The sequence below is a fragment of the Macaca nemestrina genome, chromosome 1 (assembly GCF_043159975.1).
Source record: "Macaca nemestrina isolate mMacNem1 chromosome 1, mMacNem.hap1, whole genome shotgun sequence".
In the NCBI taxonomy this organism is placed as follows: Eukaryota; Metazoa; Chordata; class Mammalia; order Primates; family Cercopithecidae; genus Macaca; species Macaca nemestrina.
Window position 1 is genome coordinate 37,946,352 of NC_092125.1, and position 14,810 is coordinate 37,961,161.

Here is a 14,810-nt window from a genome sequence, read left to right on the forward strand (position 1 = left end):
GTAATCCCAGGACTTTGGAAGGCTAAGGCGGTAGGATCGCTTGAGGTGAGGAGTTCAAGACCAGCCTGGGCAAAATATCGAGACCCCTATCTCCACACAAAATTTTTTTTAATTAGCTGGGCGGACAAAGGTGCTCAACTCTCCAGTTTCCCTTCCTCTGTCTTGGCCACAAAGGAAACCACACATTCCAGATACAAGATGTTAGAGCCCCCTGCCAAACACTGTACTTTTGTTATGCCACTGAGATTTGGGGGTTAATCTGATGCGGCATTGTATTCTGGCCTATTTCAATTCTCTACTGCTATCTGGCAAACCACCCCAAAATGTCTTAGCTTCAAACAACACCCATTTTCTTTGCTCATGACTGCAGTCTGGGCTAGTTTCAGCTGGGCAGCTCTTCTGCGGGTCTTGCCAGGGTCATTAATGTGGCTGCATTCAGCTGGCGGGCAGGCTGAAGGCTGGGCTTAACTGAACTCACAGGACAGCTGAGCCTTTCTCTCCCCACACCGCCGTCCCCGCCCCGTCTCTCTCCCCACTCCCCTCCATATAGTGTCTCCACAAAGCCCAAGGTCTCTCTGGCAGAGTAGTTGGACTTCTTGCACAGATGGGGGCTCAAAGATCCCTAAAGTGCCATGCTATCTTAAAACTTAGTCCCAAATGGGCACAGTGTCACTTCTGGTACATTCTGTCTGTTAAAGCAAATCACAGGCCCAGCCCAGACTCAAGAGGAAAGGACTCCACAAGAACATTCCAATATCAGAGATGTGGTTCACTGGGGCCACCTGTGCAACACAGTGCCATGGCCTCTTCCGAGCAGTATAAACACCAAGGGCCTGCTCCACATGGGAGAATGCTGTGTTGCACACATAATGTTGTGTAATCTTTTTTTTTTTTTTTTTGAGGCGGAGTCTTACTCTGTCACCAGGCTGGAGTGCAGTGGTGTGATCTCAGCTTATTGCAACCTCCACCTCCCAGGTTCAAGCAATTCTCCTGCCTCAGCCTCCCAAATAGCTGGGACTACAGGCATGCGCCACCACACCCAGCTAATTTTTGTATTTTTAGTTGAGATGGGGTTTCACCATGTTGGCCAGGATGGTCTCTATCTCTTGACCTCGTGATCTGCTTGCCTTGACCTCCCAAAGTGCTGGGATTACAGGAGTGAGCCACCGTGCCTGGCCAATGTTGCGTAATCATTAAGGGTGTGATCATGTAAGTGGAAACCAAATGTTTTAGAGCAATTTTTTTTTTTTTCTAAGTGCTGAGATGACAGGCGTGAGGCACTGCGCCCAGCCAGAAGGAAAATAACTGCTTGTTTCTGCCTGGTTTCAAACCAGGGACCTTTCACATTTTAGGGGAATGTGATAACCAGTACACTATGGAAACACCCCCTCATTTTTGTATTTTAAGAAAATAATGGGCCAGGCACAGTGACACGCCTGTAATGCCAGCACTTTGGGAGCCTGAGGCAGGTGAGTCCCTTGAATCCAGGAGTTTGAGACCAGCCTGGGCAACATGATGAAACCCCATCTGTACAAAAAATACAAAAATAAGCCTGACATGGTGGCGCATGCCTGTAGTCCCAGCAACTCAGGGGACTGAGGGTGGGAGGATTGGTTGAGGCTGCAGTGAGCCATGATCATACTACTGGACTCCAGCCTGGGCAACAGAATAAGACCCGGTCTCAGAAAAGAAAAGAGTTAATAATTTTAAATTTAGTTAAAAATCAGTTGCCCACTTTGAAAAAGCAAAGATCTCATATGGAAGTTTGGAGATCAACTCTTACTCTTATTATTGTGGGTTAAAGAAATAGTGGAAAAAACAAGTAACTCCAGATGTTAAAGTCATTTTGAAAGTACTTATTTACAGTAATTTAAGTGCTAACTAAATTAGCACTTAACACACACACACACTCACAACCCAGAAAAATCAAACTTTCAAGTTACTTTATTCGAAGGCAAAACTTTGTGGGAAGTAGTAGTCCTGCTGTAGAACTGACTAGCAATGGTCCCGGCTGCCTCTGAAAACTGCCCCCGAGACCTGCTGTGTTCACAGGAGGCTGTCATCCAGGGATGCCACAGACATAATTCGGCAGGGAGTGGGCAGTTGGGCTTGAAGACCTCTGAGATGCCTTCCAATCTGATGATAAGATGCTGTGATGCTAAGAGGTACATGAGTCTTGATTCCCGAGCTGGCTGGAGGAACAGCCAGGACTTGGAAATGCGGCAAGAGCAGGACAGGCCTCCTGGGCCTGGAGAATCACATAAAAAGTGCGTAGGCAGAACCCCAGCCTTATTCCAGCCACCAGTGGCTGAAGCTGAAGGCTGGTGCCTCGGTTTCTGGATCGTTTTCAAAGGCTTTTCCTTTCTTCCCGAGTGTTCATCACAGGAGACCACGTGGCAAATGTAATAGAGTCTGTAGAGTGCTACGGAAGAGCAGGAAGTACATAAAAAGCCGGGAACCATTACAGATGAGAGGTAAGTGGGGCCCTGACAGCAGCATAACTGTGAGTATCTAGCCAGCTGCCCACACCAATAACAGGCCCAGTCATCTAACCAGGCCTGACAGAGCCACCACAGGCTGCTCAGCTGCTCCCGAGAGCGGATGCCACCTCCGCAGCCCTGCTGACCCAGGGAAGATGCGCTCAGGTTTCTTCCATTCTTGGGCCTGAGCAGTGGATCAGGTCACTTAGAAATTCTTTCGCTCACTTCATTCTTGTAACAGATATTTACTAAGCAGTCATAATATGCCAGGCGCTGTACTTCAAGCTGGAAATATAGCAGTGCACAAGACCATGTCTTGGCTGTCACTAGAGAGGAGTAAAAGGGCCCGAGGACCTCATAGAAACATCTCGGCACAGTGATTTCATGTCTGCCCCTGACAGCCAGGGACCCCCTCTCTGTTTTCCCACGAGGAAGTCATCTGTGTGGTTAAGTAACTTGCCCAAGGTCTCCAAGCTGGTGGGAAGCGTCTACCTGGCGCTGGGGCACTGATTGTCCTTGGAGAGTGAAGCTAATGGGAATCAGGGGTTCTCGAATGCTTTCTAAGAGCCACTGGAGAGGGTCCCCAGGAGTGGGTGGCTGGGACATGGTGGAAGTTTCCCAGCCCCATGAAGGATGGGAGCTTGTTTTTTCAGGGGTGTTCTTGTCATGAAGATGGCTGGAATCCCAAGGAGGGAACTGACCCCTATTGTAACAGGGGCTGGGGGAGAGAGAGTGTTCTCAGGAAACAGGGGCCTTGTCAGTTGTCAATGCTATTTGGTGTGTCCAAAGCCAGAAAGCCTGGATGCTGGGAAACTTGAGCAGCCTCCACTGGGAGGGTGCCAGGCCATCTGCAACCCCAGCCAGCTTCCCAGACTCTCCACGTGCCTTCAGATGCTATGCCTGTGCCCTGGAAATTGGGCAAGCATCAGGGGTTGGGTAGGGGCTCATTGGAACCCATCTCCAGGCAGGAGCCGCCCCTCAAGGGAGACCCTGGGCTGGAGAGTGCTGGCAGAACAGGCCACAACCCACTGTGCAGCTAACACAGCTGGGGAAGGTCCGCGTACTCTCTCTCCCTTCCTCAGGGGTCTTCCCTTTCTGAGCACCCCGTCCCCTTCGCTCCCCCAAAGAACACAAATCCCTTGCTCTTCGGGGGAGTGCAACCACCCCAGCAACATAAGTACTTTGGTTTAAGGGTGAAGCTCACCTGGGCCCAGAATTCAGGGCGCATGGTGGGCCTTAGGAGAGCCTGTGAGAGAGGGTCCCCTAAACCAGAATAACTCATGCCACCGGTCAGAGACAATGCTTTATACACCACTACGTATTCTCAGAGCTCATTTTATTTATCTCTTATTTAACTTTTATTTTCAGTTCAGGGGGTACATGTGCAGGTTTGTTATATAAGTAAACTTGGGTCACAGGGGTTCATTGTATAGATTACGTTGTCACCCAGGCGTAAAGCCTAAGTACCCAGTAGTGATTCTTCCTGATCCTCTCCCTCCTGCCACCCTCCATTTCCCGATAGGCCCCAGTGTTGTTCCCCTCTGTGTGTCCACGTGTCCTCATCGTTTAGCTCCCACTTATAAGTGAGAGCACGTGGCATTTGATTTTCTGTTCCTGAGTTAGTCTATGTAGGATGATGGCCTCCAGCTCCATCCATGCTCCTGCTCAGAGCTCATTTTAAATTGCCTGTGCTTGTGTTTCTCCATGTTCTAGAAACAGCACTGGCTCTCCTCAGAACACATTGTGTGTGCATAATAAAGTTTTGTTAAGCAAATGAAATAATTTTATAGCCAGAAATTGAGGGAAATCAAACAAACTCTTTCACTGATCAACATGAAGGAGGTGGGGGAGCATTTCCTCATGGACAGATGGCCAGCAGGGGCCGGAAGAGGGTCCAGCCGGCTAAGACGGGCCTGTGGATCAGGGGCCTGTGGTGCCACTGGTGCTAGGAAATAATGGATTGGCAAGTGGGCCCTGGAAAGGCCTCAGATCTAGACCCTTCTGCCAAAGTGTTGAGACAGTGCAAAGTGTATGAACATACGGCCAACAGCTCATGATGGCCCTGACATTTGTGGTTTTTGGTTTTGGTTTTTTTGGTTTTTTTTTTTTTTGAGACAGGATCTCTCTCTATTACCCAGGCTGGGGTGCAGTGGCACCATCTCAGCGCACCGCAACCTCCACCTCCCGGGTTCAAGTGGTTCTCCTGCCTCAGCCTCCAGGCACGCACCACCACACCCTGCTAATTTTTGTATTTTTAGTAGAGATGGGGTTTCGCCATGTTGGCCAGGCTGGTCTTAAACTCCTGGCCTGAACTGATCCACCAGCCTTGGCCTCCCAAAGTGCTGGGATTACGGGCGTAAGCCACCACGCTTGGCCAACATTTGTTGAACTCTTAGAACGTGTACTCAAGCAACACAGTAGCCTAAGGTGCATGTTATTATTATGATGCCCACTCACGGGTGGATTTATTTGACGATTTACCATCATGTTCCATTAGTTTACCATTACACGGCATCATCAGATGCCAGCCACTTGTCTTCTCCATCCCCACTCCCTGGGTCTCAACCCTGCTGACTTAGTCCTTGCCTCTTGTCCATCTCCTCACTTCTATTCCTGGCCTCTTGCTCCCCCGTCGTCTCCTCCACCTGTCCCCCTCCTTCCTGCCTCCCAGCCCCTCAAGTCCAGCCCCCCGACTACCCCAGTGCCCAGTGCTCTCCCTCACCTGACCTCTGACCTCCCTTGTCCCTGCTCCAGACTGAAGCAGGGTAAATCTGTCTCTGTCCCTGGGGTGCTGCTTGTCCTTTTCTCCATGTGTTCCATGAAGCTGCCCACCTGCTCTGTGCTCCAGGAGAGACTCAAGGTGCTTGTCCTTCTGGGCCCCTGTCAAAGAGCTTGGGGGCTGTGAGTGGTGAGAGGGGGAATGAGAGGGGAGCGGGGGCAGCTGGACCTCCGGCCTGGCTCCCCCAACGGAGGGACAGAGCTCACCAGGCTCTGGGTGGAAGTGTTGGGCCTAGCTAATCACCTAAATGGACGCAGGCTGTTGAGAGACAGGCTCTATTCCCTAATAGAATTTGCCCTCAAGTGCAATTTAATTTTCTCTGAGGCGGTCTCCAGACCCTCTGCTACCCTCCCCCTAGGCAGACCCTCATTTCCCAGCTTCTGAGGGGGAGCAGAGCACCTTCTCTTAGAGAAAAGAGGAGCGGGGCATCCTCTGGGCTCTGTGCACTCCCTCAGGTTTGGCCTTCTCCTGGGGAACGCCCTGGCCCACCCAGGGCACCCCTTCTCCAGGTTCCTCCCCACAGGGAGGCTACCCCCACCCACAGATGCCCTGATTTCTCTAGAGTCCCGGGCCCTGCCAGGATCTCTGCTCCCAGGCTGTTCCTCCTTCAAACCCTCACGGTGAAGGCAGTCTTTCCCTGACCTCTGGTAAGTGCACATGCTTTGAGAATTCTCTTTGTCCTGCTTAGTGCCCTGTGCTTACTGAAGGGGACTAGTCAGAAGGAGGGGTGGGCGACACTGAGGTGGGAGGGTGTGGGCCACGTGGACACACAAGCAGGGGCCTCTGTGGAGGGGCAGAGATCCACTCAGAGCCCTGCGGTTTGGGGTGCAGCCCAGATCTCGAGTGCCCTGGGCCCCCTCCTGACTCACCAGCGCCTCTCCTGACCTGGTCACTGGGAGCGGGCAGCCCTGGGGGTCCAGGGTCGGGGTGCACGTTCTTTCCGGGTGGGAGGCGGGGCCGCTGTGGGGGTCCAGGCTCGGGGTGCACATTCTTTTCGGGTGGGAGCGGGCTGCTGTGGGGGTCCAGGCTCGGGGTGCACATTCTTTCCGGGTGGGAGGCGGGGCCGCCGTGGGGGTCCAGGCTCGGGGTGCACGTTCTTTCCGGGTGGGAGGCGGGCTGCCGTGGGGGTCCAGGCTCGGGGTGCACATTCTTTCCGGGTGGGAGGCGGGGCCGCCGTGGGGGTCCAGGCTCGGGGTGCACATTCTTTCCGGGTGGGAGGCGGGGCCGCCGTGGGGGTCCAGGCTCGGGGTGCACGTTCTTTCTGGGTGGGAGGCGGGGCCGCCGTGGGGGTCCAGGCTCGGGGTGTACGTTCTTTCCGGGTGGGAGGCGGTGCATCTTCAGATGCGGCACTCCAGCTGTTTCTGTGAAACTCCTCTGGGCTGCTTGCAGCCTCTTCTCCTGGGTGACAGGGGCTCAGGGAGGGCTGTGCAGGTTCATGTCTGGCCTGTGCCCTGTGGTCATGAGCTTCTCCCAGGCAGAGGTGGGGCGAGGACCCCAAAGAGAAGCCGAGGAAGTGATGTGAACTGTGGGAGGGGAGCAGAGGAAACGGATGAGGCCCATGGGTTCAGCCCCGGTGGCTTTCCTGGTTAGCCGGAAGCCTGTGGGATGCAGTGTTCCAGCGCTTCGGGCAATCCCATGGCCCCTCCCTCTCCAGCCCTGTCCTCTTAGCTGGCAAAACCTGGGGAGGGAGCCCTGGAATTCCTTTTTCTTTGCCACCAGAGTCTTGAAAAAAGCAGAGTGTGGGGCGGAGGATGACAGAGAATGGGTGGGTGGCACGTCAGGGTCAACTGCAAGAGGGAGATTGTCAGGCACAGCCACCTGCTCAGCTCCCACCTGTGCAGCTGACATCTCCTCCTCAGTGTGGGGTGGGCCCATTGCTCATGTGGCTCCATCTGTGGGCAGCCTTCCTCCTCCACCTGGCAGTTTTCATTAGGCCCTTACTTGGTACCAGGAGCTGTGCTAGGGGCTAGGAGGAACGGAGACTTCTCTGTGTATGTGTGCGTGTGTGTGGACAGTACCATACGCCTGAGTGGGGACTCCAAAAGGGGGTAGGAGGGAGGGCACAACGGGGAAAAAACTACCTACTGGATACGATGTTCACTATTTGGGTGATGGGTTCACTAGAAGCCCAAACCCCGGCATTACACAATACACCCATATAACAAACTTACACAGGTACCCCTGAATCCATTTTCTTAAAAAGTACCATACAAGTCAGAGCACCCTAGAACAGCATTGCCCAATGGAAATATAATGTCAGCCACTTACATAATATTTATTTATTTTTATATTATTTTTATTTTTTTTGAGACGGAGTCTCACTGTGTCGCCCAGGCTGGAGTGCAGTGGCGGGATCTCAGCTCACTGCAAGCTCCGCCTCCCGGGTTCACACCATTCTCCTCCTGCCTCAGCCTCCCGAGTAGCTGGGACTACAGACGTCCACTACCGCGACTAGCTAATTTTTTGTATTTTGTGTGTGTGTGTGTGTGTAGTAGAGAAAGGGTTTCACCATGTTAGCCAGGATGGTCTCGATCTCCTGACCTAGTGATCCGCCTGCCTCGGCCTCCCAAAGTGCTGGGATTACAGGTGTGAGCCACAGTGCCCGGCCGCCATTTATGTAATTTTAAATATTCTAGTAGCCATATTCAAATAAGAAACAAGTGAAATTAATGTGAACAATAGATTTAACTCAATATGTTTAAATGATTATCATTTCTACATATGATACAATTTTAAAATATCTTAATGAGATATTTAACATTCTTTTCTTTGTATTAAGCCTTCAAAATCTAGTACATAATTTAATTTACAGCCCATCTCAATTCTCACAGCCACATTTCAGTGGTCACCTGCTACATGCGGCTAGCAGCTGCTTTCTGGGCAGTGGAGTTCTGGAGTGTCCCCACACACTCCGAGGTCCAGAGGCCAGCAGCATCAGCATCCCTGGGAAACTCCTCAGAAATGCAGAATCCTAGGCCCCAGACGTACAGAGTCAGAGCCTGCATTTGAACAGCACCCCGGTGATGATGTGCGTAGGAAAGTCTGAGGAGCTCAGTGAAGGGCCCAATAGTACAAGGAATATTCGTGGAGCATTTGCCTTAGGAGCTTTGCCTGTGGGATCTCCTGATCCCCCAACAGCCTCTTCTCAGGATAATTATGGGAGTATCACCCCCATTTAAACACAGGAAAATGGAGGCTCCCAGGGTGTAACTTCTCACAGACATAACACTCAGAGGTAGATTACAGCCAGGGTTTATGTTCTCGGCAGAGTACCTCCTCGGGTGAGGCCTGGGTGGAAATCCTTTGCCCCCAAAGCTCTCAATATTTCCTCCTTGACCACCCAAAGTGGCCACAGTTCCAGTGACCTGGTCCCTTTTCCGCAGGTCAGTGTTTTCACGAAGAAAGGTTTGATGACCAGTGGAAAGCTCTTCATAGTGAGCCAGAATGTAAGAAGTGAGAAGAGGCCAAGCAGGGAACCCCTGTTCTTGGACAATAAACAGCATCACAATTATGGGGGCTTGCTTGCGCCAGGTCTTGTGCTAAAGGCTTTATTCCTCCTTTGCCAATGGTATTAGGTAGGAACTGTCACTATCCTGTTACACAAATAAGTAAATGGAGGCTCGCAGGGGGTCGCACCCAGCAGGCAGCATGGCTGGAACCCACACTGAAGTCTGTCTGGTTCTGGAATCGGGAGTCTGGCCCCTGCCTCACTGCCTGTCCTCACACACACCTCCCGGGCCTTCTTCCCATTCCCTCTGCCCACATCGAACACATTGACATGTTTTGGTTATAAGTCAGTTCCTGAAGGGAAACTGCTGAGTTAGGCTCCTCCAGTAAAAATCTTTCGCCAAGACAATGACGGGGTTGTTTTACAGATTAGCTTTGACACCTGCAGCTATTTAAAATGGAGCCAGGCTGGACTTTCCACCCCTTCTCCTGACCATTTCTAGCGTCCTCTTAAAGAGCTGAGAAATGATCATCTGGTTAGAAGCTCTGAGACAGAGCCCTAGGTCAAGCCCAGACAGCGTGACCTTTCTGCGCTTCAGTTTCCTCATCTAGAAAGTGGTTGGAGTATGATGTGATCTACCTGCCTTGTGAGGCTTCCGTGAGAAGGGTATGGAAAGGCACCTAGTAAACTGTCAAGCACTATAAAAATGTTGGTCACTAAGACCATTCTTGGATTTGAGATGCTGCTGAATCCTGGAGGGAAGATGAGGAAAGGGGGAAGCGGGGAAGGTATCAGTAGTGTAGCATCTGGAATCTAAGCTCCTTCTTTACATAAATTTGGAGATTAAGTCAAATCAGAAAACAAAGAGAACATAGGTGCAAGGCAGTGTGGGCAGAACAGCTTCCGAAGGAAAGATACAGAATCAGCCCAGCTACACCTTCCTGTCCCCTTTGCTTGGTACAAGAAAGGTGTCTGTTGCCATGACAGAGTGGAGCTTTTCACAAGATAGTTAAAATTTCACCCAAGAAGTAACTCTGGCACATTGACCTCAGCTTGTGGCAGACCTGAAAGAGAAGGTTTCCTCCATCTGCAAAAAGGAGAAAACCGAGAACAGTCCATGGCCATGGGGCTCTCTCTATCCCAACTGCATGCTTAGGAAAGAAGAGCTCCCAAAGTCTAGTCTTCACTTAAGAACACCCAAGAGAGTTTCTTGTACCTTAGTTTCCCCTATACATGTAAAACAAGGAAAAGAAAAAAAAAAAAGCAAAATATTGCAGAGGGTATAATCATGATGCTGACTAGGTAACAGTCTGTGAGTAGAGTGCTATTGTTAACTCCATTTAGTCAAAAGACTGGATTTAATTTCCAGCTGACATTACAACTTATTAGCTATGTGACCTTAGGGAAAGCAGAAAAGGAACTTGCCAGAATGTATCCAAGTTGGGATTTGAATGCAGGTCATCTAAGCCCAGAACCCAAACATTTGTTAACCCAGTTCTCCAACCCCTTCCCAACACAAGGAAGACAGAGGCATCTGGAGAACTTTGCTGACATAATTTTATGGGAATGTTGACAGTCCTGGAGCAAAGTAAGCTGTGAACTCCCTGCACTTGGCACTCCAGGTCATTACCTTTCAGGGCCTGTCATGGAGCTGGCATACAACAGATGCCCAATGAATGCACGAATTAAGGAATGATCTAGGTAGACTTTTTTTTTTTTTCTCTTTTGAGACACGGTCTCACTCTGTCGCCCAGGCTGGAGTGCAGTGCCATGATCTCGGCTCACTGCTACCTCCACCTCCCGGGTTCAAGCGATTCTGCTGCCTCAGCCTCCTTGGTAGCTGGGATTACAGGCACCTGCCACCACGCCTGGCTAATTTTTGTATTTTTAGTAGAGACAGGGTTTCACCATGTTGGCCAGGCTGATCTCGAACTCCTGACCTCAGGTGATCTGCCTGCCTTGGCCTTCCAAAGTGCTGAGATTACAGGCATGAACCACCATGCCCAGTCGGTACTATAGACTTTTGAAAGAGAGGATTAACTCTGAAATTGGAACAAGACTAAACTCCCCAGCTCCCCCATACACACAGCCATGGGATGTGATGGCTTCAGAGATGGGCTCAGAGGACTTGGCCTTGCTGGGTCATGTACTCTGCATGGACCACTCACCTGGCCATGCCCAGGAATCCTTAAATAAGGATTATTTGATGATGATGGTGATGCTGGCAAGGATAGAGCCAAACTACCTGTGACCATATCCTGGCTCTGCTGCTTACCACCTGTGAACCTTGGGCACATTACTTGACCTCTCTGTGCCTCATTTTCCTCATCTGTAGAATGGGGATAATGGTAGTACCTGCCTCTAAGGATTTGTGGGGGTTTCATGAGGAATATCCCTGCAGCATTAGAACAGGGCTGGCAATGTAAGTGTGAGCCATTGTTACTTTCTGTCTTCCTCTAAGGATTCCAGTGCCCTTTTCTTGTCCTGTTTCTTAGCCACTAACTGAGACAGAATCTTATCTTGAGAGTTAGATGGCCAAGTACAGGACCATCTCTTTTCCATATCCCTTAAATTCCTGTGTCAAGGACACAGGGCAGGTTTAAGATGAGCAGAGATGGCCTTCTGATCAGCATCCTGGTGGGGAGAGATCCCTGCAAGGTTCTGGGAAGAGAAGGAGACAAATGACAAAGTGGTGGGCCCATGAAAGGCCCTGTGACAAATGACTGGAAGGACTGGGTGGACAGATGGAGAAGAGCAAAGGCCCCTGTCCTTTTATTGGAGAACTCCTTGTGGCTCCCTGAACAAGACAGTGGCTCCCCAGGGGCCGGGCTAAGGGTTGGTCTCCCTGGTTCTCTCTGCTGGAATGAGTAATATGGACCGGGGCAGAGGGTCTATATCAATCTAGCCCAGTAGAAAAATGAATGAAAATTGAATTCCCCAAGGAGAATTGGGGAGCTGTTATCCAGACAGAGATAAATCAAAGGATGCCACGGAGCCCGGGGAGAGCAGGTTTCCAACAGCAGGAGAATAATTAAGGAAACAGTTTCAAAATGCAAATGATGAAAGGGGCTTTGAGAGGAATGAGGATGAGGAGAAGATGATTAGAGCTGGGATGACAGGGAGGGGAGCAGGGGCAGTGAGATTCGTCCCTCAGTGGAGAAAGAGCCTGGGGTTCAGGATTCCTGGCATCTGAAAGTGAACTTGCCTAGTCTGTGAAGCTCTTAAAATGGAGGGGTTAGAAGACACACTAGACTGCTGTGCCGAGTGGAGAGAGCACCATATTGGGAGTCAAAAGACTGGATTTAATTTCCAGCTGGCATTGCAATTTATTAGCTGTGTGACCTTGGGCAAACCACTTAACCTCTCTGTTCCTGATAATCATACCCAAGCCCGGGCATAATTATGAAGATAAAATGAGATAAAATACGTGGAGGAACTTTGTAAAATGTAAAATGCTAGACAAATGTAAGTTATAATCATTTTCCTAAATTGAGTGTCTTGTCTCTTAATTAGATCCCCCGACATGTTGGGTTGGTTTCCAGAAATGGAGTGTAAAAATGTCTAGCAAGTACTGGGTACTTTGTACTGGCTATTGTTCAACTTCTCTGACAGAACTTAGACCTGAAGAAAGCCACATCACCCCACCACAGGCCCATCCTCCAGTGCTCACCCTCCAACCAGGTCCTGGCCCAAAGGGATATGGCTGGCTCTGAGGAACATTCCTGGGAGGTCACCTGCCAGCCCTGGGTGCACTGTGGTGAGAAAAACCCTGCTGAGTCAGCTCAGGGATTTTAATCCAAACTGAGTCCCACCCCAAGGATCTTTCTGGACCATTCCATAGTAGAGATTATTGGACTTCTGTGGGATTCAGCCATTCTCCCATTCTCTGGGGGTAGAAAAGAGCTTAGCCCCTGCTAGCCTCGGATTTTTCATCCACCAAGTAGCTATGATAATACCATGCATCAGTTCCTCATGAAGAATAGGTAGAATGATGCAGCTAGAAGCATTTGCCTTGGTGCCTGGTACAGTTGCAAAATTTCAATAAATATTAGTTGTTATCATTACTACCATATGCTATTATGTTGTTGTTGTTATTATTATTATTATTATTACCATCAACATCAGTAGGCACTAAAATCTGTTTAAGGAAAGCTTTTTGCTAGGGGTTCCTCATTTGCAGATGGGAAAGCTGAGGTCCCAGGGGAAGTGAAATGTCTCAGCTGGTATAGATGTTATTGGAGGACCTTGGGAATGGCACCCAGCTCATACAAGAGGCAAATGCTTTTAGAAAAGCCTCAGAATGGCCGGGTTCGGTGGCTCACGCCTGTAATACCAGTACTTTGGGAGGTCGAGGTGGGCGGATCACGGGGTCATGAGATCAAGACCATCCTGGCCAACATGATGAGACCTTGTCTCTACTAAAAATACAAAAATTAGCTGGGCGTGGTGGCGCGCACCTGTAGTCCCAGCTACTGGGGAGGCTGAGGCAGGAGAATAGTGTGAACCTGGGAGGAGGCAGAGCTTGCAGTGAGCTGAGATCATGCCACTGCACTCCAGCCTGGGCGACAGAGCGAGACTCCATCTCAAAAGAAAAGAAAAAAAAAGCCTCAGAATGTGGAAAGGGCATTTATTGGCTGAGCTGCACTGTGTGTGTGCGCATGGGGGTGCAAGGTATGTTGGCGCTGCTGCTTACAGGTGCAAGAACTGAGAGCTAAGCTGACTTTCTTGGGCTTGTCTGCCAAGTGACACAGGTGAAAGTGTATTCCCTGAATCAGTCTTGGGCAGAGAAAAGTCCCCAGCACAGTAAGGCTGTTCCTCACCTAGTGACAGGCTAGTGACATGCAATGGGAAAATGGCAGGACCCCAGCAGGTTCAAATCAGGGAAGCAGGAGCTGCAGAGAGCATTTTTAAAATATAATTTTAAATTATAAAACTAACTACTATATATGCTTTACATTCACTGCATATGAATGTTATCTTTTACTAATATTACTGAAAAATAATCACTTTACAGAAAATCTGGAAAAGAGAAAAAGGGAAAATTCCATAATGCATCTCCCTAATATACCTTTTTCCTAATATTCTTTTGAATAGTATTTTGATATCTTTCCTTACCTTTTCCCTAATATTTTTAAAAGCATTTTATTAGTTTTTTCTGCTTTATAAAATAATGTGCTCATTGAGAAAACTGAAAAAAGCAAAGAGAATAAACTACAATATCCACTGTACAGACAACCACTTGTACACTTTGGCATTTTTTTACTTCTCCCACTTTAGACAATTTTTTATTGAGGTAAAATATACGTATAATTTACCATCTTTACCATTTTTAAGTGTACGGTGTTCATGCTTTTTTAAAAAAAATGTTCCTGAAGTTCATACCGCTTCATATTCTTTTTACACATTTCCTAATAAATCTCAAACCCTTTTCTATATTATTAAACATTCTTCTGTTGTATTATTTCTAAGACTTCATAACATTCCATTTAACTTAATAATTTAGTGAACTTATTTACTATCCCCTATTGTTAGATTTTTAGGTTTTCCCTTTTAAAAACATTATAAACATCCTTGTAACTACATCTTTACAAACATTCTTGATTATTTTCTTTGGATAAATTTCTATAGGGATTGGGTCAAATCTATCACATTTGTAGCCAAAATGTTCTGAGAAGACATTTCCCCTCTTTACAATCCCCACCAGAAAATTGTTTTCTAATTTCCCTACAGCCTAACCAACAATGGGTATTATTATTGCCCTTACATTTCACTAAGATTTTTACACATTTATAATCCTATGCTATTGCATTGTGCTTTTTAAAAAATTAGTATTTCACAAGCATCCTCGTGTTATTGGGTTTCATAATTGGTTTCCATGATTCTATAACGTACTAACAAACAACCGAATCTATTCTCTAAGCCACTGTTCTTTTGTTGACTATTTAGGTTATTTTTCTCCAAAACATAATGCTGTAATAAACATCTTCATGCATGAAATTTTTACAAAAAAATTCTAGATTATTTCCGTGAAATAGACACTCAAAAGTACTACATAAAGGGTATGAAAAATTTATGAGTTTGATACATATTGCCGAATTTCTTT